At 37.2% G+C, this 27,052-nt stretch overlaps 1 protein-coding gene across 1 annotated transcript in view; it reads right to left on the bottom strand.

The window, feature by feature from the left end:
- GLIS3 (GLIS family zinc finger 3) overlaps positions 1-26,782 on the bottom strand; it is a 143,612-nt gene extending 116,830 nt beyond the window's left edge. Inside the window, exon 1 of the mRNA XM_062513254.1 lies at positions 26,740-26,782. The gene's annotated coding sequence lies outside the window, so the exon portion shown is untranslated. The remainder of the gene's footprint in view (positions 1-26,739) is intronic.
- Positions 26,783-27,052: the final 270 nt, after the last annotated feature.

Genomic DNA, 27,052 nt, shown 5'->3' with positions numbered 1-27,052 from the left:
TCAATGTCCTACTCAGCAGTTGATTTTTTAATGTTACGGAGAATTAAATTGTAATAAGTATCAAATACTAGGCAAGAAATGTAAGTTACCTCTGGTAATAATAACATGAACAGTACTCCTCCTAGGAAAAAGTTGTATGGGATGAAATAAAAAATGTACAAGCCCCATTCACACTATAAAAAATTAATAATAAACATCATATGCCTATATGTGTGCATGTATCATAAATGTTCAGTTAGCTATTTTTTAGAAAAGTGCCTTTAGTATGTAGAACCAAAGACGTTCTGCACCAAATATAAAGAAGAGAAGTGCAATGTTGGAATCCCAACTGGGTTTGACACTGAAATACAGTTGTAATACTTGGAGAGTGTATATATGTGTACATATATATATGTGTGTGTGTGTGTGTGTGTATATATATACACATATATGGAATACTTAATAATATATAAAATCTACTATTTAGCATTGAGAAAATCTACCAAATATATACTGATCCTTTCCTGGATTATGTCGTTCACTTAAAGGCCACTTAAAACAAATTTCAGTAGTAACAATAATATTTGCTTTATCACATCAGGAAAGCAAGGACTGTGGATTTGTCAGGTTTCCATTAGGGAAAGGCCATATGTTATCCCAAATAAAAATCTGCAACAATAAGTGAAATTGCTATTTATTCATTACTAAATCTGAGCTGCTTGAAATTTATATGTCAGAAAAGGACAAAATCCCAGCCAAAAACAGGAAAGGGAATAGTGCCAAACCAGTGCTGTTAAATAGAGAAAGTTGCATCTCCAATGCATCCTGGTTTCCCTTTCAATTACAGGGTCTGGTATTATATCTGTGTATAAACAGTACCTCAGGGATGCCAACAGCAGGTAAGACATTTGCTGTGTTACGGTAAAGGTGATGACCAAAAATGGCTTGGTTGCTAGCCACTGAAAGAGAAACATGAGAAATTGAATAATTTGGAGAGACTGTATTACTGGAATGACAAAAGTTATCAAAGACTCTAGGAACATTTTTCTGGACTTTTCTCTGATGTGGGAACAGAAGCAAATTGCTTTGTTCTTTCTACCACTGACAAACATTTGCTGTTATAAGGAAAAATACCAATTCTTCCACTGAAAAAAAGGCAGGGGAAATTATCATGGAATAATAAATCATCAGCTCCCTCCACTGAAAGAGACCAAAACAGCACAGTAAAAGATTGCTGCTGTGAAAAGCAAAGTCGTAACATTTCATCAGCTGCTTCATATAGGCATAAATGAGTCCAAAAAACATAATTAATACCTTGTCTATGCCCTGCAGGTCACTGAACAGCATCAATTCAATCTGAATCAGGCAGCAGCATGCAATCCTATCCATGTTGAACTAAGTCTGAACACAAGACAGAAAGCTTATGCTGACTTCAAGCCCTAAAGTACAGACCTAATTTGATTTAACATAAAGTTAAATGGAGACAACATGGACATCAGGCCTGTCATGAGCCTGCTGCTAAAAGCAAGCTGTCAGAATGTGTGTTCAAAAGCTCTCAATAAATATCAGCTGTCAGAATGACTATGTCCAGCATCAGCAATTGGCACCACATACCTAGAGTGCCAGAGGAGCCCTCAGTCTAGGTTTCCTGTATCATTGTCCCAAAGCCTGAAAATTTCAGGATGGTGAAAGGACAACCAGAAATTCTTCAATGCCTTGAATCCACATCAGCTGAGATAAACAGGAAACTCTCAGGAGGATACCAGTTGGTTTAAATGACACTGTAGAGTCTATTAAAAATAAGTAAGTTAATATTTTAAATAAGCAAAAGAAGTAGCTTCTTTTCTTTTATACTAGGATATAAATCATGAGACAGCCCAATAAAGCCAACAACTAAGGAGGCAGAATCAGTCCTGCAGTAGCTCACTGTAAGAGTTACAGCTGACCAGAGCACGTACCTTATTCCAAATAAACATAACAACACATAAGTCAAAGCTGTTCCTTGTCAACAAACAACAGTAATCGTTAACAAGTGGAAACAGCAAAAAAATTTATGGAAATATTTTAATCTATTCACTTCCTCATTCACTAGGCTGCCTATTTTCCCTGTTTATTCTCAATATTTGGTTAATAGCTAAGCTTCACTCAACCTTGAAATGCAAAATTATTTCACTGCAATTTTCTGAAGAACATTCAAAGAATGCAGAAAAATACAATTACTTTAGATATACAAAATTCCAGATGAGATTTTCTTAATTTATGTAATTCTCTTTTTAGAGGAAGAGCCCAACATTAAATCATTTTAATTTAAAAACCATTTTCTTTTATTAGATATTGACTGAAAATCAACCAATTTCTTTGTCTACTTCTCCATGTCAAAAGCAGTAATTTGCTAATTCTGCCAAGTATCTCAGGATAAAAAATGAAACTATTTAACCAAATCTTTGAAATTGTAAACTATGCCTTCCATACATAAATCATGGTCAACAAAAACATATAAAAGCAAAACCAATTTTAATTGTTCGGTGTTCTGAAACACACTACATACATACCAAATACATAACATCAGAAAAAAATCAAAAATCTTTTTGATTAATAAATTCTAGTTGCTGAACTAATCACTATGAAATAAAGCTACTAAAGTAATCTGAAAACCTGTCCCTTGCTACTATTAGAGCAACAGCTGGAGGTAAAAGAATTGTAATAAGAGAGCAAAAGTTAATTTCCCCAGGGGATTTCCTGTGTCCACTTACACAGAAAATGTACATATTAAGAGCTTTGGAAGAGGTTGGTTTTAATGTTTGCCATGTATTAGGCTTCCACTCTTGTTTCTGTGGACTCTATTCACCAAAATGGGAAGAAAAAGGCACAAGCAAAAAAGTGTGCTGTAAGACAATAAATACAGAACAGGACAAAGACCAAAGGAATAAGATAGATGGTGTGAATGTATTCTTCATATAGACTAAACTCACCAAGGTTGTTTGAAAACACATTTGGCCTTTTTCTGCAACACGTTTAATCTTCTGGATGTTGCAGTCCCCAGCTACCACATACATCTTTACAGCCCTTCACCGTATTTGCAGGGTTATTGACACCCTATTTGGAGGGGGATGGGGACTTCACAGTAGCTGGTAACTCAAAAAACTCAACAGTTTGCACAGAAGACTTGCTTCCCAACGGTAATATCTCAGTCCCTCTCACCTTGAGCCTGCTGGAGTTTTCAAGCTTCCCCTGCAGCAATTTTAATTATATTATAAATGACTGCTAGAGAGCTAGCACTTGTCCCTTTGTCCTTAAACTAAACAGCCAGTTTTCTATTGTTTCTACAGTCACCTAAGAGACACTATTGCACAACAACTATGTAGACAGAGACACTAGCTGCAGGGCAGTGGATATCAGACCTCTGTGAACCCACTTTAAGTGTGTCAAACTAGAGCTTCAAAGGGGAAAAAATATATTTTTTTTTTAAAGGCAGGATAGGGATAATATTGTTATGTGCTTCTCTGACCATATGATCAAATAAAATCTTTGCCAATTTGGAAATCCGAACTTCTTCAAGTTAGCATCATACCCCGAGTCCAATCTTTTTGGAAGACCTTGAGGTTTCTAGGCAAGCTAGACAAAAATTCAGTCACAAGTACATTAGATTTTTTTATGGCATGCAAGCTGAAGTTTTTCAGTGTACAAGTAAATTATTAAACTATGACTCAAAAAGTAGCTGAATTATCATTTGTGTTGCAAGTCTTACAAAATACTGTAGTTTCTCAACTACAATACACCACACAGACACTACATGCTAGTGAAACAGTGATTCTTAGCATTTATTATCTTTTAAAAAAAAGCAAAACAAATCAAGGATTTGTAGTTAGAGAGAAAAATCCTGAAAATAAGATTGTAAAAGCTCACTGTTTTCAACATCTTTATGCTTGACTTTTTAGTAAAAAATTTTCTCCAAATCCTCTGTCAGTGTCCACTGAACACTGAGTTAGACACACCATCAATCTTACTAGTATTGGATGCACCCATGTTCTTAACTGCTTACAGAGACCTAATCTTTATAATCATATAAATAATCTCAAGAAAATACACTAAGCAGAATTTTATGACGGCATGGTATTAAGAGAAAGTACAGTGTATGCACTTGAAAGATTCTTCATACTCTGTCTTGTAAAGGCAGCTTTTTCACTATCAGAGTGCACTCAGTAAATCAACTTGCACAAATTTCCAATGCTATTTGCAATCTTTGTATGAAGTAAACAAGCATGTACTTTCAGCTACCCTACTGTGAGACAAAAGAGACTGACAAAGCACAATGAAAAACAATGTCTCCCTTCAACTGGAACCAAGGTAAAAAATTATCCAGAGCCAACCAGTGAAAACAATACCTCACAGGTGATTAACTTAGCTGGTTTAGAGCAGACAGCAATGAGATCACCTACTTCTATGGAACACTAGCCACTAAATTTAAACAAATGAAAACAGCGGTCCTGTAATGACTAAACTAAGAATATATTATGAAACAGTTAGGTACAGGAAACCTCCAGGAGACAACAGACACAGTAAAACCAGGTTTTTCAATCAGAGATCTACAGACAGTTCCACAGTTTTGAATCTGTTTTATCTATATCAGGAAGACCTATCACTTATTAAAAAGTTATTTTGAAAGCTACTTTGTTTTTTTTATTTTGCATAAAACATAAGAGGTTATCAGTTAACTAGTACACACACATGTTAATATTTAACTGAACTAAAATATAATTGTTTTAGCTGCAATGGGTAACTCCTTATTTGTTATCAGTAACATTAGATGACTTCGGCTTTTGTCCTTACTAGGATAATATGGCATGTGCTTTTTTATTGCAAAAAACTTATAGCTTTACACTTTTGGTTTGTGCTACTACTTTTCCATAGTATTAGTTTCTATTTACAGTTTCTATTTACCAACTTAGCCTATTTAGTTTATATTTCTGAAATATTAATATATTGTGCAAGCCTCATTATCAAATAACTGGTATAAATCAAGAGAAACTCCACTAGAAGTGGATATGAATTGAATGGTGAATAATATCAGGTGAAATACACAACAAGTTTCATGGTTTAAGTTTCAGTATTGGTCAGCTTCTCAGAATACTAATACAATACAGACAAAGACAAAAGTATTATTATAATCAAAATGGAAATTTACAGGTTTTGAAAGAACAGAAGATAATTGTATTGGAATTAGAGATAAGAAGAGATAATACCTTCCAGCTGCAGTGCCACTTGGGAATTAATGCCTGAATATGACTTAAATAAACAGAGCATATATCAGTATGTGTGTGAGAGCACAGACTACAATTTCACTTACATGTGGCATTACCTGGGAAGCAAATAAAAAAAGATACTTTTAAAACTTCCTCCTACATTATTAATTACTGGACTCAAATGAAATCAATAGGGAAACACTTTGCCCACTGTTTAATAGTGTTGTAGTCATCTGTAAAATAAGTGAATTGATTCCAGCAATTTTGCTGGAATACTTCTTTGTTGATATTATCTGATTGCAAGCCAGCCAGCTATGGAGGGGCAATATGAAAACATTCCAGAAAATATAATTCTCTGTACTGTGTAACACTTCATCTGCTGCAACAGCTTCCAGAATTGTTCAACCTTCACTGCACATTCGTGCTTTTATTCATGTTAGAAACACATTCTTAGGATATTTTCCGTTAATTACTGATTTTCTTTTCCCTCAGCTTTAATTAAAACATGCTCAGATAACTTCTGTTATCTGAATGTTCTTGGTGTTTTTGAAAATACCACATAGAAGCCTTGCTATCTGCAACTCTGGGCACATGCAGATCCATTACTCAAAAGATCTTATCATTCCATGTATCAAAGCAAATCAGCACAGCACTGCACCTTCTGTTCAGACAGTAATTTCTGATTTCTTGCTGTGTTCACTGGACTGCTGTCTATCTTCCTTGTGGCACACCTTATATGTGCTTCTCCTGTCAGCCTGCCTGCATAGGCAGTGATGGGAAGAAGAAGAGCCCTTCCTTCCTCCATGCCCCAGGCGAAGGGAAGATCTTCTGCCTCCTTTACTCACTCAGAAGAGGGGATGCAGCAGAGCACCAAGAGTAAGGGGACAGATTCTCAGCAGGTGAAGGTTGCCTTAACTCCAGTGCTCTATGCAACATCCTCCAAGCAAAACCTGCTGTCATTCGTGCAGGAGTCCTGAGCAAAACAGAGAAGAGCAAGAAGTTGGCCTTCTACCTCCAGCATGGGCCAGGCCTCAGTCTTTGCCCGTATTTGCTTTATTTGGCACTTCAGACGTCAGTGCCAGACTGTGCTGCACATCATGAACCAGTAACAGCATGAGTTCAGCAAAAAAAGCATGCAATAAAGTTGTTGTTTAATGTTAAACTCCAATCCCACATGACGCTTTCTAAATCTTTACAGATAATCCAAGGTATTTGACTGCTCTTTCTCAGAGAAGCATCTTTCCTCCTCTAAGAGACAAAAATGTACAAGAAGCAGGAAAAAACAAAAAAACAAAGAAGAAAAAGAGTGAGAGAGAAGATAAATGCCAACCTGTTTAACAGTGATACCCATTTAAAACAGGTGACAAATGTTAACTTGGAAAGAATTTCAGAAACTGCAGTATGGAAGCAGGAATTTTAGTAACTTGCAGTCACATTCAGTTTTTATTTCCCAGATAAAGTCATTTGTTCAAGGACACCGCTATTTTTCAAACAGTATTGTCCCTGAGATTCTCAGCAGTACATTTTTTTCTTTCATCACACAACAAAAAACAAAATACTGTTTAAGGCTGTTTCTCCTAAAAGGTAAGAATGTTATCCTAGTTGTCAGTTTAACTAGGCAGAAATAACAAGCATACAGCCTACATAATATACATATTGTAAGAGGCTTTATACTCAGTTAATTAGTTTAACTATAGCTTTCATGGTTCATTTAAGTCTTCCATGCTTCATTAAATATCAATATATTTTATCACATCTGAAAAACTTCTCAGTAAAAATACAATTGTATTTTCAAATGATAATCTTGTTAACTAATATATACATTTCAACCATGTCTATCGAAGGATATCAAAGTTTGAAATGCTACAGTAGCAGTATCTGAAACCATTATGCAAATTTCTTTCCTCACGCAATGGAAACAAAAGTACTTCTGCTGAAACAAAAGTACTTTGTCAAGAAAATTATTTTGACACGTTATTTTCATCATTATAAAAGCTCTCACACTGATCTTTTGGTGTTCCATCTTCACAGCAATCAGCTCAAACATATCCTGGATTTAGTAACTGAAACTATCTTGCCAAAAGTCCTCAGTTCATGAAGTCAGAAGATCAGGTCCTTAAGGAAGCATGAAGACCAATGAAACTAATAGTTACAAGTATGTAGAAGCCAAAAGCCAAGTGCAACTCGTAAAACAGACTCCTGAGGTTAAGAGAACATCTGTCCTACCAGAAAGGCTTACTTACTTATGCACAGTATGAATTTTCTCAATTCATGATATAGGAATATGTCAGAGCTACTTGGAAGGACATTTTCTAGACTGAGAAACTAGTCCTTACAAGTTCACCTGCATGATTACCAAAATTCTCCAGACATTTCTATTATCATCTTCATATGCAATCTTGTTCTGTGAAATATGTGGCCAGTAAGGTACATTGCAATAAAGAATTACAGTGGTTCTTATTATTCAAGCTGACTTTTAGAGGAGGCCACTATTAGCATTTTCATGGTCCAAACAAAATTATCTACTTGTCTTGCCACCTTAGCTCTTCATGACAATGAGAGGCAAATCCTGGGAAAATTATACAAACAGACAGAAGTATTTAAAATCTGTATTGACACTACATGCTTCCACTCCTCTCAAAGCTTTTTTCTTTCAATTTTATTCTTTATTCTTTATTCTTTTCATCAGTGCAAGCCATACTAATTAATCAGAGTTTCCCAGGTCTTTTGTTGCTGTGAACAAAAAGAAAAGACCAAAATGAAAGCTTGTTTCATCTTTTTAAAGTGAGTCCATCTACCTTCCACAAAGCCAAGCTAATAAGAGGGAGGATTAAGGCCAACTGAATGGCTTAGGCCCCTAAATACAAGTCCTGCTCATGCCCTTAGTTGTCATCCTTGCCAAAATTGATTTACAAAGAATGACGTCTTAACCACAGCTATTACTTTGCAAAGAGGAGGCTGCTGTGTTGGCAGGGTTTGGCAGCCAAAGTTGGCTCTTGACTAAGGTCTGAGGTAAGGACACAGGAAACCACAGTGGTATCCCAGTGCAGCAGTGTCTGCAAGGGCCATCTGAACGGCGGAAAGAAGTGCTCACAAAGGCATAAAAAAGGCTAAGGCTTTTTGCCTTTGCATGCTCTGCTGAGCTGAGCACCTTCCTCAAGGGGTGGAAACGGGCACAAGCATCCTGATGGACACAGAAATCTCTTTAAGAAGCCGGTCAACCCAACTGTGTATCTCTCCTCCATGCCTCTAAAAAAATCATCTTCATATTAGTTTGAGAGAGACAATGTGCTAAATAGGTACGAGTAAAACATTCAAAATGGATCACATGGTTTTTGAGGACATTGTCCTAGTAAACTTCAGTGACCTTAAATTCACAAGTACATAATTAATCTTTTACAAACAGAACCTGGCCTTACGAGCTGCTTAGGTAATTTTTCAAACTTCTGCTATATGCAAGTGTTCGTGTATTCTTCATAAAATTTAGTGTGTGTTCTTTTAGTATTCTGGTGTGATTTTCATTAAATTGCAGGGATTTGATTCCCCTCAACTCAGGGACTGCAATTCTCTGAAGTTAATTTGAATGGGATATAAATCACTGTATCCCAAAAATGCTGAAACTCACAATCTATTATGCCGTTCATGGGATTCTATGTTGAAAGACATGTTTACTTTTGAAGTACTTACAATACATATTGCATTCTAAAAATGCAAAGCAAAGTCTGTTCCACTTCCAAAAAGCTACAGAAGATTAAATCAGAAATCCACTTATCTCTAAAAAAGAGAAGACTTAAAATCCTTATAATTGAAGAAAAGGTAATAACCCAAACAATTGTTATAGCACTTTATATGATTAGCTTCTCTTCCTCAAGCAACATTCAAGAATCAAGTCTGCATGGACAGGCTGAGAGAAGAAAAGAGTATGTATTTGCAGTCTGGTTTTGAGGGTTTTCAGTGAGTGACCAGATGTTGTCAGATGCCCATCCAGCTGGTCTCTCCCCCTGCACCCACAATAGTACAGATAGCACAAGAGAAAAGAAGATGGAAAAAGCTCCTGGGTCACGATACGGATAGTTTATTTAAAAAAGGCAAAAACTTCATGCTGAGGCAAAGCAAAATAAGAAATATATTCATTATTTCCCATCAGCAAGCAGGTGTCCAGCCACTTCCTCAGTCTGTGTAGCAGTTGCTCAGGAAGATAAATGCCATCACCACAGATGCCCTTACATCCTCCTCCTTTCTCTCAGCTTTCATGACTGAGCACATGATACAATATGCAACATCCCTTTGGTAAGCCAGGGTCAGGTGTCTTGGCTGTGCTCCCTCCCAACCTCTTGCATACCCCCTTCCTAGTAGCCTTTTTTTTGGTAGGATGATGGAGAGAAAACCTTGACTCTGTGCAAGCACTGCTTACCAAGGATCAAAACAGAAGTTTGTTATCACTGGTCTGCTGTCAAGACTGGTCAAAAATGCAAACCCCAGCACTGTATGGGGTACTATGAAGAAAGCTAACTGCATCCAGACAGATGCAGTATACTTCCTGTAGAAAAGCCCAAATAAGTGTTAGGAGACTCCTCTGGAAAAGTAAAATACATGGGGAGCCAACTCAGAGGGATAAGGAGGAGAAGCACTTCCCAGGGAATGTCCAGACCTCAGGCATCACTGCAGAACTCAAATTTACTTCTAAAAGCATTATCATTTTGAAATGAGAAATGTTTTCCCAATGTGATTTTAGTTTAAAATATGTGAGAAAAATTGAATCTGTATTGAGTAGATATTAAACACTCAGCTTTCTATTGAAATAATGTAGTTGTAGAATTTCATAAGGCTTAGATTTTCAGGAAAGAAAGTATTTTGTTTTAAAACCAGAGATATCTTACTGGTTTCAGAAGACATCAAGAACTTTGATTATGAATACTTTCATTTTATTCACTCTGAATAATAAAAAGCCAGTTTCTGTTTTTATCTCGCATAGGTTGTTGCTCTTTTAATCAGCAGGTGTTCTTTTAAAATTATGTTTTGTCCTAAGAAACCCAAGAAATGAGGAATCCTGAAGGCTCAGTGGAATATATGTCTACTTTCCCCCCGTATATGTACCCATTAGGTGGTGAAACAAACTTAACATGTGATTAAATACAATATGATTTGTTTAATATGCATTCTTAGCCATACCCAAGTATAATACCTGCTGAGAAACAATGATATCATTACTGTAGCAGCTATTTGTTATGTGAGGCTGATTGTGCTGCATTTCTGCTCATGGAACAATATTTTTAAAAGAAAAAAACCATTCTTAAATTAACAGCTCAAACAGATATCTGTGAAATCTGAAGCTTTCATGACCACATGTTTATGTCCTCCATGTTTTCTGCTCTTCTAATCCTCTCTTATGAGGAAAGACTCCAGGAGCTGGGTCTGTTTACTCTGGAGAAGAGAGAACAGAGGAGTTCTCATCAATACACACAAATATCTCAAAGGTGGGTGCCAGGAGGATTGTGCCAGACTCTTTTCAGTGGTGCACATGCCAGAATGAGGAGCAATGGCCATGAACTAAAACACAACAAGTTCCAATTCAACATGGGCACTGGAACAGGCTGCCCAGGGATGTTGTGGAGTCTCCTGCTCTGGAGATATTCAAAGCACAGCTGGATGTGTTTCTGTGAAACTTGCTCTGGGTGACCTGCCTTGGCAGAGGAGTTGGACTAAATGATCTCCCAAGATCCCTTCCAAGCCTGAAAATGCTGTGATTCTGTACTCTACATGATATTAGTTTGAATAGGTACAACATGGTCGGCCAAAAGGATAAACAACCCAACAACCTGACCATGTGCAGTGATGTGAATACTTGGGAATAGGCTATCTCACACCAGTAAAGATGTGTAAATTCTTAGCACTGGATATCACTGGATCACAGCTATGATCAGAATAAACCTATACATTTCAATTAAATAATACAAATCTCAATAGCAGCACTAAAATTTTCTATTTTAAAGAAACAATAAAAGTTGCTTTACTGGGAGCAGTTTTGTTAGGACCAAAGCTTAGCCCTTGGTTTCTGGTTTACAGGTCTTAAAAAATAATTTCTTTCTCTATGAATTTTTTTAAAGAAAGAAATCTTAGTCAACTTATAACATGCTAGGTAGTCAAGAAGGAAAAAAAATGAGATTATTATCATTATGTTCTATGTTCAAACCCCTTGCAAAAGATTCCAGTATCTAATTTAAGAGACTAATTTTAGAGATGTGTGGGTAAAGAATTATTCAAATAAATCAGTTTGACCATTAATGAACTTATAGGTTAGTATGCAGTGAAGGAATTCACAGAAGCAATCATGTGGAAAGAAACTACTCATGACTGCTATTTGTTCTTGTTTTGCAACACTTTTTTTTTTTTTGTCCTATCAATGTGGTTTCTTTTTTTCTGGTTTAATATACTAAAAAGCTTTTTAGGTCTTCTCAGAGACTGAGGAATTCACAATCTTTCTTGAACTAGAATCCCTAAAACTGAATATAAAATAAATGCAAAATAAAGATTACCAAAAAAATCATGGTTATTTTTCGCACAGAATCAACGTCCTGATGTCTGCTATAATGACTGTACAAAAGCAGGCTAATTGCTGGAGCTCTTGAAGAGCATTTTTATTAGTCGGGAATAGGAATATATATTTCTTGTATTCTTAAATACTCCCAATTCTACTTATAAATCAACACCAGTACAAGATAAATTTACTTTTATAAAAATCAGCTGTGAGGAAAAAAGTTAAAGATCACACTAAACACAGTTTTCCCCACATTAAAACTCCAGGTTGTAAACAGATTTTTTGCTAAAAATACTTGGTTTTACATGTTTTTTTTCCCTTGAGGTTTTTGCTGAGTTACTTATTACACATAAAAAGAGTGACAGAAGGCACTGCATGCCTCAAATGGTGTTAGTGACTTGACATTCATCAACATTTTTTAACCACAGAGCCATCTGTAAATGTAGTTATGTGCACTTTCTTTTCACAGTCAAGCCAAGCAGGACTGGCAAGGGTGCTGAGAAGACCCTGCTTGTCCTCCACCCCCAACACCAAGGACACTGAGCTCATGTTTATCAGATGGCAACATGAGAATACCAAGAGCAGGATGTTTCAGCTACCCTCTGCTGTGCAAGAATCCAACTAGATATTACCATGATGTCTGCAACAGCAGGGAATTTGCTCAGTCCGGTTCCCCACCTACAGCTCCTCATTATACCTGCGCTGCACTTAGTCCCCACCTCTACGTCTAAAAACGTAAAGTGAGATTTTCAAAAAGTGCCAGCAAACCTTCTCATTCACCTACACCACATTAAGACTTCAGGATCAGACAAAGTGGAACCACTTCTGAAGGCTTAAAAACAAGCAATACCAGACTAATACAGCTATTCTCTGCTCAGGGCACAGCAACAGGACAACACACACTCCAAGGCTGACCCTACAGTGCTGGTTTAGAAAATGGCAGACAGTAGTAAAGAGTAAAGAAAAGAAAATAAATCAGAACTGCATCTGCAAGTGAAACCTGTGAACTCTGAGGCACAATACTTCCCAGGTCTCTCCTTCAGGAAGAACAACTTTGCAAAACTTCTCAAGTAACCTGAATGTCATTTACACAGATTTGGTCCTTGGTGTTCCACTTGGCTTGTAGCAGAGCAATTAGCAGCATAGTCCCTTTGTCCAGCTGACAGAATTTTACTATGGTTAAGTAAACATGGGGCACGTACACTTTGTTCTCCCTCTTCCTCCCACAGGTATCCCTTCACACACTTTCAGCTCTGACACACAATTTCAATTAGTATCGGTTTTACCAAAAGTCAAAGGCAAAGTAATGAAATCTGCATCAACAAAACATATTACCTTGTTGTGCAAGAAGACTTCAGTCATTCACAGAGCAGACATTTCACACTTCAGCTGTACCTGCTCTGTATGCATGCTTTTCTGTAGCTGTATATAAACTATGCCTTTTAACACTAGAACATATCTGCTTATCATGAGTGCTGTCACAGCTCTTCATCACTCTATAAAGAAGTTGGAGACTGAGAGAGGATTTGACCACTGCTTCGAAAAGTCTAAAAATAGAAGGTAGTAATGATGGGGAAATAACTCGAGCACAACAAGGATGGTAGAAGACAGACTAGAAACAAAATCACAGATACCTGAAAAGCAAAAGTCACACTTTTTAAGGCCCTCCACCTTATTTGAGTTCACTGCCTCTGTTAAAGGACCACTTCCCCAAGGGCACTTCTGACATGCACTATCAGTATGGGGAAATGAGAAGTACTAACTGGAGTCTTCACTGTGTTATCATTCCTGTCACAAGAACCAATCTGTGCTTATAATACTAATTTGTGAGCAGTGATACTACTCACTGTTGCCAGGAAAACACCTTCCACATTCAATTACAGGCTTAAAGCAAAGGATCAAGCTGTAACATTTTCAATTGGACTCAGTGGCATGTTTAAAATGTTTATCAACATGGATAGACAGGGTCCATTTCAGACAAGAAGACACACAGAAGGAAAGTGACAGGTATGAGAGAGGTATGACCACAAGCATTTACACAGATAATGAGACACTTCTTTAATTTGCAGTTCTGCATTTTTGTGTTGTAACAGTCACAGATTTTGACAGGGTAAAATCTGTTGCTAGTAGCAACAACTATTAGCAACAACTAAGAGCAACAACTCAGAGCACCTGGAGCAGGAATTGCTAGTGACAAGGCAGCAGAACTGGAGTCAAGGGAAAGAAATAGTTTTCCACAAAAGGTGATACACATTATTACAATGCAGATATTTCCTTTCATGTGCAGTAGGCTGTTTTGGTCTTGTGTTTTGGTTTTTTTTTTAATACAGGGGGAATATGAAATCATGTCTTACTGTAATATAAATAAGGCAGCTGATGTGGCTTTTTGCTTTGGTGGTGAGTGTATTATCACAAACACAGAGCAGTAATCAGTGGCCACTATTTATCTGTTTAGAAGTTAGACAGCTACACTAACTGATTAATATGTACATAGGAATAAAGGACATTTTCATCTCTCAGTTTGAATTTGTGCTGCACAAAAAATGGCATGTAAAATTAGGATATGTGCATATACTATGTAAATAGATAATAAGCAGAAATACTGTAAATAATTAGAATACTCACCAGGAAAATGGATGAGAATAGACTCTAAGAAGAAAACCCTAAACTGAATACTGCATTAGCATCAGCAGCTGACTAATTAGAATGAACTGATCTGAACTTCAGACTGCACTTTTCACAACCAAGTATGAACGACTGAAAATACTGATACTCAGTGTTTTCTTTCCATAATTCAAATAATTTTTAAAAATGTTTCCAGTCATAAATGAAATGCCTTGTTATTACTTTAACAGTTTGTATTTTATCTTTTCTAGAACAACTCAAGGCTTTTTTGGAAGTTTACAAAAGAGAGCTAGACGAAAAAAGTCCCATGTATCCTTATCTTTCAAAGATCCTATTAATCTGTAAGTGATTCCTCTTTGACAGTTTTTAATCCAAACTCAATTGACTTCCTTTTAACATTACTTTACCATATTAATTTCAACAAAATTGGATCTATGTGGAATTCCATATTACAGGATTTAATTAAAATTAAATAAACCAGTTTACATATTTGTAATCTGATACAAACTTTTCTTCTATACATTCAACATTTCCAGAGAAACAGCTCGTGTCAGAATAGTTTTCTATTAGATTCTATGGAACCCCAGCATTTTCTAATAAAACTTCTATGACTCCTCCACAAATGCTAAAAACCAACAGCTCCAGCAACCTTTTATTCAAAGCTTCAAGATCACCTTTTGACAAAGAGAAGTTGTTACAATCTGAAAGAAATTGCTTTTCCAGCAGCACAGACATAGCACCCCTTTCAATGGAAGAGATTAATTTTAAAAATCTTCAGATTAAAAGAGGAACTAATGATAGAGACAGGGAATAGCCATGCAGTAATATCTGACAATAAAAATGCAAAAATTCCAGTTTTCATGGCCAACAGAAGACACAGCTGTGTAGAAAAACCTCCCAGACTGTATTTTCAGAACTCTCTGAGAGAGCACTGGGGCTTATCTTCCCACTCTCCAGGCCCCATAGATAACCATATTTTCTCCTCACTTTCAATCCTCTCCTGACTATGGTACAGTTTTCAAGTACCATAGTCATTGAAGTTGCAATACTGATGCATCAGCCTTCTACAGAATGCACACAAAGATCTTTTTCCCTTTACTAGGTGGAAGATTTGTGCACTCCGTTTTAGGCTTGAAGACTTCAGCCATTTCAAAGTAAATATAAAAAAATATATTTTATCCCTTAAAAATCATAGTGCACAATGATAAGAAAATCCACAAGCCTAAGGAAGTATTTTGAATATTAAGACTGAAGCTATAAAAACAAACTTACAAACCCCACACAAGAACTGAAGCAAATCACAAGCTAAGCTCAGTTCAAGAGTAGTGTTGGTAAGTAATTATATGTGCATTTGAATTACCCTTTCCAGCTCCAATCCTGGTTGCCCTATGTACACTGACATTTTCATCTCCTGTGGTACAGATGATGATCCTTCACTTCCACTAGCCCTTAACTTTATACAGAGTAATACATAGGAGGCAAAAGGTTTTCAGTAGCTGTTCCCTGTATCAGGTAATATTTATATCTGTCAAAGGCAAAATTTAAAATCAGCATCTATTTAGACTGATTTTTCATATTGAACTCCTCAGTGGACTTGGGGAGATTCGTGTTTCCCCACACAAGTGAAAGAGAGAATCCTTGCAAGCCCCAAGTTTCAGTTTCTCCACCTCTCAAAATTACAATTCACTGTTCTTGCTCTTTGTACAAGCTAGCTTTGCTTTCCATCACTGCTGTTGACACACCTGGAAGAAGCTGAGCTGCAGGAAGTCAAGAGGAGTGCCAAGAAGATACAAATGAGAAGGGGAAGGTGCAGGTATCTGAGGTACAGGATGAAGCTCCAAGGCACACACTGCACAAGTGTGTTGGTTTCTAGAAATGCTAGTTGACAGAGCTGTCATAGAGGGAAGGAAGACAGAATTGGCTTTCTGGGGACACTTACCCACATCCCAGCTGGTAGGGACCAGTGGCCTTTGGTAATTACCACACAGAAGACTCTGCAGAAAAGGCATGGGTGAATAGTTTTCCAGCAGCTAACTGGACATGTGGTCTGATTCATTTGTTTCTCAAGTATTTCCTCAGGCACACTCAAAGCTGCTATACATTTCAAATGCCCAGTAAGTTTAATATCATGGTGAGATATCAACCCTACCTAACTTGTGCACAGGAGTGCCATGAGGCCAGTTAAAGTTATAAAACATTCAGCAGTTCCATATTTAGCAAGTGATTTTTCTTTTGTGAGAAAGGAATTGAAAGCAGACATTAGAAAAAAAGTTAAATTAATGGGCTTGGTCTCATACAAGTTTCTAAGCAGAGTTAGTAATTTGACTATTAATTACACAAAGCCATGTTATCAAACAAATGCTTTCAAACCCCACTCCAGTTTAAGAGTAATAGAATGAGCAAAAATTGACAGTTTTACTGGGATTTGAATACTACCCAGTGTTTGTGATTACAAATTAAAGAACTAATGTGAAAACATAAATCAATATAAAATAATGTCCTCATTTCTTTTCTCTCTCCATTAATTTTTTTAATCCTTTCAATGAACCAAAAAAACAATTCATTATAACTTCTCTACTTCTTCTTCCATCTTGACAGCAAAAGAAGTGCAGTTAAACAATTCACTGCAACCAAACAAGATGTCAGAAACAATATTCCCATCACAGGAAACCAGTAATTTCAGAGACAAATATGGCAGAAATTTCCCTATGAACACACATGATGCATTCAAAAATAAATGGCTTTTCACATGGAACTAAGATGTGTAACCATACTTCACGCCAAAAAAGAGAAGTAGTGGAGAAAGTACATGCAAAATTGGAAAGGTATGGACACAGAAAGAACTCAATATAGAAAACCACTCCTGGTGGTGCAGCTAAACTATCAAGAATCCCAGTATAGTTTAAGCAGGTGAAACACACCAGTCTTGCATCTCTTTGGACAAAGAAAAGTCAGGGAGCTGGATTAACAATCCCACTGCTCATGGGTAGGCCAGGGAAGGTACACCATGGCAAACCCATCTTCCATCAGGCCATCTTGAGGTCCTAAGATGAACAGCATTTCTCTTATATTACTAAAAGATTTTTTAACACTTCCTTCTATTTGAAATTCAACTAATTTTATAGGTACTTGTTTAAGCAAGTAATTATCGAAGCAGTCTTCTCTTAGTGCTAAAAGCGTCAAAACATTCACAAGAAACAGTGAATTGTGTTAGAAGATATATTTCACTAATTAATTGACATCAATACTGGGTCAGTAGTTTTTTTACAAACAACATTTATTTGTGAATTCTGATTGACAGGCCAATTACAGTTTGGTTAGCTGGAACTTGACAGCCAACTGCAGATTTATTAACAAATGTTCAAACACTAGCATACAACAAGTGTAAGTTCAATCTAGGTCAAATATGCCACAACTGAACTCTGAAACAAGCCATTAGGAATGTCTCAGGAGGACAGAACAAGCATGTTAAATTGTGTATTATACAATTAAGAACTGTATTTAGCTGCCAAAGTGATATGTCAGCAATGATGATGACTGCCTGTCATATTTATACTGGTATTTGAATAAAGCATGAATTATAAAGTTCTGGATTTTCTCAAGTGCCATTTCAGTAAGAGTACCTCTTTTCTTTTTAACTTTCTAAGTAAAAACTTACTAACTGCATATAGAGATTTCTTTTTCCTTCTTTAAACATGTACTTATGATATTTCCAAAAGGTTCCTAGTAAAACTCTTGGTAACCCCAAGGCCTTTACACTGGCCAAATCTCATACAAGTCCCAGAAATAGACAGACTCAGACATACTGTACTGTTTAACTTCCAGTAAAGGTAACTTTTCTTTTGTGCAAAAGGCAGAATTTAACACTAGTTGAAAGTACTCAAATAACATTAATGAAAAGAGACATTCAGGTGAAATAAAGTGAAACATTTGTCATCAAAACCCCAAGATTTAAGGATACTGAAAAGCAAAGAGCTTTTTCATTTCTGTATTTCCATCTTCAGTCCAGTCAGTACTAAGTACCACCTCAACAGAAAAACCTGCACAATTTCCTTTGCTCATATGAAATCTTCACTCTTGGTGTTCATAACCAAGAAAATCTGAATAAATTATAATGTTAATAAAACATAATCCCCTTTCTGAATGGAAATTCAAAACCTTTTTGGAACCTTTTTTTATTGGAAATGACATGATAACATTTCTTCTTTCTTGAAACATTCTCAATATGCTTTCAAGGTCTTCTATCTCACAGCTGCTGAAAATGCAAAGAAGTTGGGACAGCTTGACCCGAGCAGTATGCTCCTGGTTGCATGGGCTCCTTTTAGAAGGAACAGCACCAAGGTCACCCCTGGAAAAGAGAGGAGCTGCTGGGCAGCTTTTGGCAACTGCTGGGCTAGTGGAGGGAGAGAGGGCTGGAGGGACTACAGGGTACAACACAAGGCCACGATGGAGCAGAAGCAGAGCTGTGGGTGGACAGAAAGTCACACCTCAGGGGAAAGAGGCACAGGCACAGAAACTTGCAAAAGGGCTGGGAAGAACCATGCCTCACTGCACTCAAATCCCTGCACTGGTTGCCAGTAAGGACTCTCTACATACAGACCATAGGGCATTTATTAATGAACATTTTGATTTCTCTTCTTACTGCTTTTACTCTTTTTTTTATGTTAGCTCTAGTTAGTATCTACCTCTAGTCTCTTCTCTAGTTATGTTAGCTACCCTATTTTTTATAATAGCTTAATTTAGAAAAATTATGTAGGGCCTGGCATATCTGTTGCATAAAGGCCAACCAACCTTCTCCATCAGCATTAACAGCTGTTACCTCCACTAACAACTGGAGAACTGGATCAGACATTGCACAGAGATTCCATTTCCAAAACCTTCTTAGTACTATTTAGTAGAGGTAAACCAGTTAGGGACAACAGACCAAGAAAGAAAATCTGTCAAATTTAATTATTTATATTTTCAGTATAATCTTCAATCAATAGGAAAAAGAGAGAACATTCTGGGGCAAAAGTGACTTTGAAGCTTGCCATTTCCAGTTGGCATTTGCTATTTTCAATTTGCCAGCTCCAAATATTTGTCAGTGTTTTTTTAGCCACATTGCAAATTTTAATCTATTGGTGCTTTTTAAACTACTAGTTTTAATCTACTGATAAATATTTTAGTAATTAATTCTTCAAATCTCAATTCTGTAAAGGACTTTAACTAAATACAAGGTAGGAATCACTCAAAAAATATTTGTAAAAGTAGAAGAACCTGGATTCTCCAGCAGATGATAGCAGTTCCGGCAGGGAATCTGCAGGGAAAGAACATTATCCCACTGCTCTGCTGGAAACCAAAATATGAGTTCTTTAGTGGGAGAAAGATTTTAATCTGATGGAGTTTATTTCCCTGCAGATGAGATACAGACCAGATAGCAGTGGCCAAGCACATTTTCTCTATTATTTTCTTTTTGTTTGTTTGATTTTAGGGGAAAAGGGGGATTGACACTAGAAGGAAGTAAAAATGCAAAAGTATGTGATTACCATGTATACCATCCACTCACAATCACTCAATCACAACACTCAAACAAAGCTTAACTCATGGTTTAACTCCAGCCAGCAACTAAACCCCCACACAGCCACCACACCAATAATGTGTCAAATGGTTAGACTAAATAGACTTCTCTAAAAAGCCCAGGAAAAACCACTTAAACCATTGATTTTATCAACTGTATCTGTACAACTGACTACATGAAACCTCAATGAAATGAGACTTTTATCTCGAGTTCCATTTCATGTATTTAGAGCTGCAACTGGAGAACATTGTCTGAACATGTAATTTGTTTGCTTGGGTTTGTTGTTTTTCATTTTTTCCACAAGGGCCTATGTATTCAGCTGTATCCTGTGTCACAAAACTCAGGCAAAGGGCTCACAGAAGAAAAAAACTCATTCCCTACTCCTGCCCCAGGCTCTCCTACATTTCATGTGAGATGTGTTCTTTACATCCCCTTCAGGGGAACTTCTGGTCCCCCCACATTCTGGAGAGACTACTGAGCTGATTTCCAACTTCAAAAATATTCAACACTTCATCAGCTTCAGCAGCACATGTGACACCTAAACCATTCTAAATCTCTCTAGAACCAATGTCTACGAAACAAGAGAAGGCCATGTTTATCACAAACAGAATTTAACAAGCATCAGTACAAAATGGCAGTGTTTGACTTAGCCCCACAAATATGACAGTTAAATGCATACCTTTATCTCTGTATTCCATACCTCGTGCCCCTTCTACTCCACTCAACACATACTGAGCTCGTATCTCAAGTCTGCTGGAAAAGTGGTGTACACTATTACCACTACCAGTGAAAGATATGCTCTACAAGTTGAATATATGGTAAATATAAGGTATATAAATATGCCTGCAAACACTTCAGTGGCCTGAAAAGAAATTTAGCCTGGAAAGTATAAGAGGAACAGAAACATAAACAAAGGGACACGAGCAAGCTGTTTATAACCCAGTTAGAAACTGGTCAGGTACATGTTAAGGGGTTTAGTGTCCAAGCAAGCCAAAGTTCAAACATGGAAGCCTGGTCCTTTAAAAAAGTCATACTTTTTGCCCCAGATTCCTTGAACTCTGAGAGAGAACTAATTACAAAATTCAGCTTTGGAAAAACTAAGCATAAATAAAATAGAAAACAAAAAAAATCTCATCAGTGCAGACAATTTCTGATTTCTTTAGGTCATTCCCACTTCTACTCACAGATGAATTGTAGAATCATAAAATCACAGCATGTTTCAAGCTGGAATGGACCTATATGAATTATTAACTTCAACTCCCTTCTCCTTGCAGGAGTGTTCTCTGCATTTATAACTGTACGAGGACCCTGAAAGTAAACAAAAGATAGCTTTGCATTTTAGGTACAGAATAAATGTCAGAAGAGCAGCTTCTGTTCTCCTTGTTTGCTGTGGGTGAATGGTAGGAGAGAGCAGCTAAATCAAAGGAAACAGTGGGTTTGCTTCCTGATCAGCACCATCTAACAGAAGTCTGCAGCAGCAGGGACCAAATAAAGAAATACATTACCATGGTGAAGATAATGTTACAGGACTGCTAGGAAAGGCAATATAGTTCTGGAAGAACACAGTAAAAATATGCCAAAACACCAAATCCAACTGCAAAATTTAGTAACTTTAGACTTCTATGCTGAAGTGTGTGCGGGACAGCTTCTTGGTAGCCTGTTCCTCTATGAAAAGACATAGACAACCTGTTCCCTCTCTATAGGTGCACACACAGGTCTAAAATTAATTTTGTATTTGACAATAAATTGCACTTTATGTGGAGATCTCAAATCACTTTATGAATGTAAAAATAACTTCCCAAAAATTTGCCAACAAAAATAATAGAGGCACTGAAAATTTACGTGACTTACCCATATTCATACCAAAATGGTGAAATCTTAATTCACCCAGAGGAGCAGGTGGCCTCAATATAGTTTTCAAGAATTTTCAGGTACAAAACTTCCAGAACTTTCATACTTCAACTGGATTTTTATTACTAATTTCCACTATAAAAGGTGGCTGAAACATTGATCTCCCTGCACTAAAACAGATTTTGTTAGTGCCATCTCCTGGTGATAGAACAAAAGTGAAAAATCATTAACTAGAGTTGATTCTCAGCGTAAAGTGAAAATATAATGGCTTGATCTGGTTTGGTATTCTTGTTTATGATGGCTTGACCTGAGGCATCTAATTTTCCTCCCTGTAAACTTGGAGGATACAGAACTCATTAGCCAGTTTTAGGATGGCATCAATAAGTATCAGTGACAGTGAAGAAAAATCATAAGCTGTCATCATCCTGAAAACAGGTGTCATAAAGCTATTGATAAATACACCTCATCTCCTTCATTGGGTTTGCCCCAGTCAGAAAGATTAACTAAAAATTAGTCTGGGTAAATCAAAGAAATGTGAGCCTTACTTAAACCAACACCTTTGCTATACTGTATTTTGGATGGCTGCCGTTAATTTTAAATCTCACTGTCCAAGTCCACAAGGTGGAGGGTAAAGGGTATAAGATGCAGTACAAGAGAAGTTAAAATACACTCAACACAGATTGGGTAACTGTTGGCAATATGCCTAATACTCTTGAGTGGTTTTACAGTTCTTGTGTAAAGTAGCTCATTTTGGCATTAAGCCTAAGACTCTTCAGGGCATTTTTCTAAGTTGCCTGGAGCCTTTATAACACATAGTACAATATGCATTTTGGCATCACTAGCTTTTTTAATTTTCTTCAGCATTTTGTTCTGAAATGTAATTCTGAATGTTTAAGATAAAGATTTTAAAAGTACAGAGTCAATATAAATAATTCCCTACCATCCGTCATTTCTGTTTAGGAGCTGCCTGAATATCATTTTTGTTCAGGAGTTGAACATACCTGAAATATGAAAGATAAGGGAGAAAAGAAATAAGCCTGAAATAAGCACTCCAAAGGAGTGGCAGCAACAGGCATCTATGCACTAGCTTTTACATAAAAGTTAAGTAAACTTTTTGCACACTCTAGGACAGGCATACCAACAGCAACAGTGAACCTGCTCAAGCCCAGACAGGACTGCTGGTCATCCAGCCCTTAAGACTAATTGCAGATTTAAACTCAGGGAGTCTCATGTTCACAGCTGTGCCATTTCGGAAAGTCCTAGATAAAAGAATGTACCAAGGCCCATCCTTACTGTCTTCCAAATGGATTTCCTCAAACAACTGCCAGAGCTGCAATGCCAATGCATTCCTTGCACTGATGGATTCTATGTTATTTTTCAAGCATATCAAGGCCACCAAAATTACGCAAAGCTGAGAAATGTGTCATGCTGGATAAAACTAAGATCATTGTGACTTACCTTTTTATACTTAAATTTCATCAATAACCAGGCTTTAAAACTGCCTGGTTATTGATCATAGAAAACAACTGAATAAGAAAGTGAGTCTTGAGTAAAGCTTTCTGCATAGGGAACTGCATGGAATACTGATTAATGTCTTTTTTCAGACTGCGCCAACTGACACATAAAAAACAAAAGTACTAGAGGGCAAAACAAGTATGTTAAAGAGATTTCAAGTGTGGCTCAATCTGCTTACTGATTAACATTTCAGCATATAACACTCCTCACAGACCTGTGTGGTTATTGTTCAAAAGTGAAACAAGGCTCTTTTGGCAACTGAAGACAAATTATCCTCCCTGACCAAGTTCACAGTTCTCACACAGCTTACTAGCACTGGAGCTATTTCTTCTTCCAGAGTTTCTGGAGGGAAAATCAAATCAAATCAAATACCAAGATGTAATGTCTGTCACCTATTTCCAGGATAATAAAGAGCTCTAATGATCTCTAACAGAATACAAGCTCATCTTACACATGAACAAATGAGCTAATTGACTCATTTTACCATAAAAAAATTACAGAAACATTTGCAAGAAAGCAGAAAGTAATATATAGAATTGTCTTTATGTCAGAAATAACACAATAGAAAACTCAGAAATGGACAATGACAGGTCTCTTTTCAATACCTGGAAAAGTACAACAAAGGAGGTCCATGACTATCTGCACAAATTTCTGTATTTCTTATTGAAGTGCCCCAGCTAGGGGGTAGACGTCTAGATCTGCTTCCTCAAACTCCATTTTAAGCATATTTATGTCAAGTCTTCACAACTCTAACACAGAGTCTTCAACACACACCCACATGCTGACTGCTCTGGTTATAGTAGAGCAGTCAAGCTAGAACAAAAGGCCAGACTGGTTTCAAGGCTTGAATTCCCCCCATATGTAATGTCACCTGCTTCCAGGGAGAACAGCGGACACAAGGGGATGGCTAAGGCACTCACGACTGTGAGCCACTCAAAATTACAGAAAATCCTGCCAGACACACCAGCTCAAACCACAACCACAGGAAGGCCAAAAAACAGGCTGACAGGCTGCCTCTCCCCTCACCCTGTCCACACTGGACCTCTCCAACACGTTGTGAGTGCTGTGGCTGGAGGTGCTGCAGCTAACAGCATGTCACTGTGACATTTTGGTCACAGAAAAAAATTCTTCATCAGCCAAATTCAGGCTGCTTCAAGACTACAGTATATTGTATTACTGCTCCTAAACTTTGAATGAATTGTCCTAATGTGTTAAGTATGACCTTTGTGATTCAGATTAAAGGATCCAACTTCCCCAGCAGGGTCCTCCCTCCTGTAGTGTCCACCAATAATGCTGAGGGCAAAACAGAATGTGAGGTCCTTAATTATTCCCACAGCTACCTCCTGCAACTACCTACACCAGCAGGGATAGGTTTATCTTTAATACTTCTCAATGAACTTCAAAAATATCTTTCCATTAACTGAAGATGAGAAACAAGTAGAACTGTTGAACATACTGGTGCTTTCAGAAAATATGTGTTGTTTCCAGAAAGATCAGGGATTTTTATTACAATAGACAAGACATGAGAACACTCAAGATTTGCCTGAACATGGTCCAGCTCACACCCACAAGTCCATTGTCTGCGCGTAGGAATGAACAGACAAACAATAAGAATAGCTACTAGACTTCCTAGGAAACAAAATTACTATTCAGATGTGCATAAAGCACATATATTCTGGCACTAAATCCTCAAATGACAAACTTTTGGACATCACAACACTAAATCACAGTTCTAATTTGACCGGCTTGAAATGTACAAATCTTAAAATAAATTACTTTCTTAGAATAATATCCAGTAAAAAGCTTTCTTTTAAAAACTGTATTATTTTTCACGACAAAACTTATGCCAAAAGAGCTGCATTGATGAGAGGTGGTGCAGTGCTGGTATCTGAAGTCCACAGTATTTTACCATGTCCACAGTGTTTATACACAATCTTCCCTAATGCCAGCCCTTCAGCTGAATTTTCTACTTCCTATCCTCCCCAAAAAATGGACTATATTACATGTGTGCAAGATAATCAGGCCAAGAAGGAAAGGCAGAATTGGCAGCATCTAGGAACACAGCAATCAGGCACAGCAGATAAAAATCCCAGTTCAAAATAAACAAACCAGGGACACTGAAGTGGCTGATGTACTCTTCACCTTCTTGTGCTGCTCTGCAACACATACTGTAGGTGGATTAGCTATTATGTAGGGCTACTTTAAAGATCCCAGTATTGATTCTCAGTCTTTAGACATATAATTTTGAAGACAGCAAGAGTCAGGCTCTGCCTGTAGTGAAAGAGAGATAGAAAAGTTCCTCCAAAACGATCATGTGGAGAGTCCACCTCTTTTCTCTCTGTGTGCTGTGGATTACACCCACCACCTCCACCACTTTGAGCACCAGATCAGTGATCTCAGAGGTCACACAATGAATATGTATTTGTATTACCCCTGGTCTGACTCAGCAGAGCACTCAACATGCAGTTAACTTTCAACTAGCTCTGGAATGATACTGCTTCAAGTTTGCAAGCCTTGAGGAAGAGGGACAGACTTGTTGAGTTTTCAAAGGGAAATAGTGAAGAAAAACAGAAAATGGACAGAAGCAACACACTTGGAATAAAATGGGAAATCTCCCTCCTTTTCTCCACTTTCACTTGGATATCAACCGGTGTCTTTTTTTCATTTATTTAATTTATTTAATGTTAATTCTTTTCTATACATTAAATTCTCATGTCTATGTACAGTAAATTTTGAAAATATTATAAATAACTCCTCCAAAGGAGTATCCTCATCTCCAGCATGTCCAGAGCCAATAAGTATTGCAAACTTAAATGTTCTGTTTTGACTTGCAAGACTCAAGAGCAGATGGTCAAGTACTTTTTCATCTGATGCACAAGAACTTATTCACAGAGAACCAGACTCCAAATTTTGTGAGAGTTATGCATCATTAATTTCTACAGCATAAACAGTGGTTTCCAGAAGTGGTTTCAATTGCAAATCTATGGTCAAGAGAAAGTACTCTACAGCATGTCCAGCCTAGACACCTTATAAAAGCATGACTATTGCTGCTTTCATCAGTAAGCAGCTGTTAGTCACCAATGGAAAGGTGTATTCATGCATCCCAGGAGTATTCCTGATAGCACTGACAAAATTCATAACATAAAAATATTCTGTGGATTTGTTGAGTCAAAAGGTTAGGTTATTCTGTTTATAAAGAATCTTACAACAACACAGTTATTACAAGCAACTGCTATGTAGTACAAAGTCCCTGAGCATAATCAAATTATGAGTTTATTTTGTGGAAAATATCAAGACATCTTGTTGCACTAGGAAAAGAGTGGTAAAGAAGTGACTGATTTCTGTCTACTTAAACCAATACCATCTGGATACATGCTATTAGAGAAAAATTGCTATTACTGATGGCAGTAGAAAATTAGTATTATGTTCACCTCTGCATGGGGAGAAAGTATTTGAAAATTCTTGCTGTTTTGGCCTTAAAAACTGTGGGACTGGCAGTTCTGGGGGCTGTGGGACTTGTAATAAAGGCTTCTCGTTTGTAACCACACATTCCTCAGAATTTAGGGCAAGGGAGTGAATAGAACTGTCAATGTTGCTGCTCTGAGGAGTTATTCCTCTTTCAAGTGCAGGCTGGCAGGCAAGTTTACAGTAGTTGAGGTTGGGGTGCTGCTATTTGAAGATGGGCAAGGTGTTCCTGCATGAATTCTGATAGGTGAGATCTACTGTCTACAGATGATCCTGTGT

The sequence above is a fragment of the Cinclus cinclus genome, chromosome Z (assembly GCF_963662255.1).
Source record: "Cinclus cinclus chromosome Z, bCinCin1.1, whole genome shotgun sequence".
Taxonomy (NCBI): Eukaryota; Metazoa; Chordata; class Aves; order Passeriformes; family Cinclidae; genus Cinclus; species Cinclus cinclus.
Note: the sequence above shows the minus strand (reverse complement) of the source record. Positions and strands in the feature narration are given on the sequence as shown.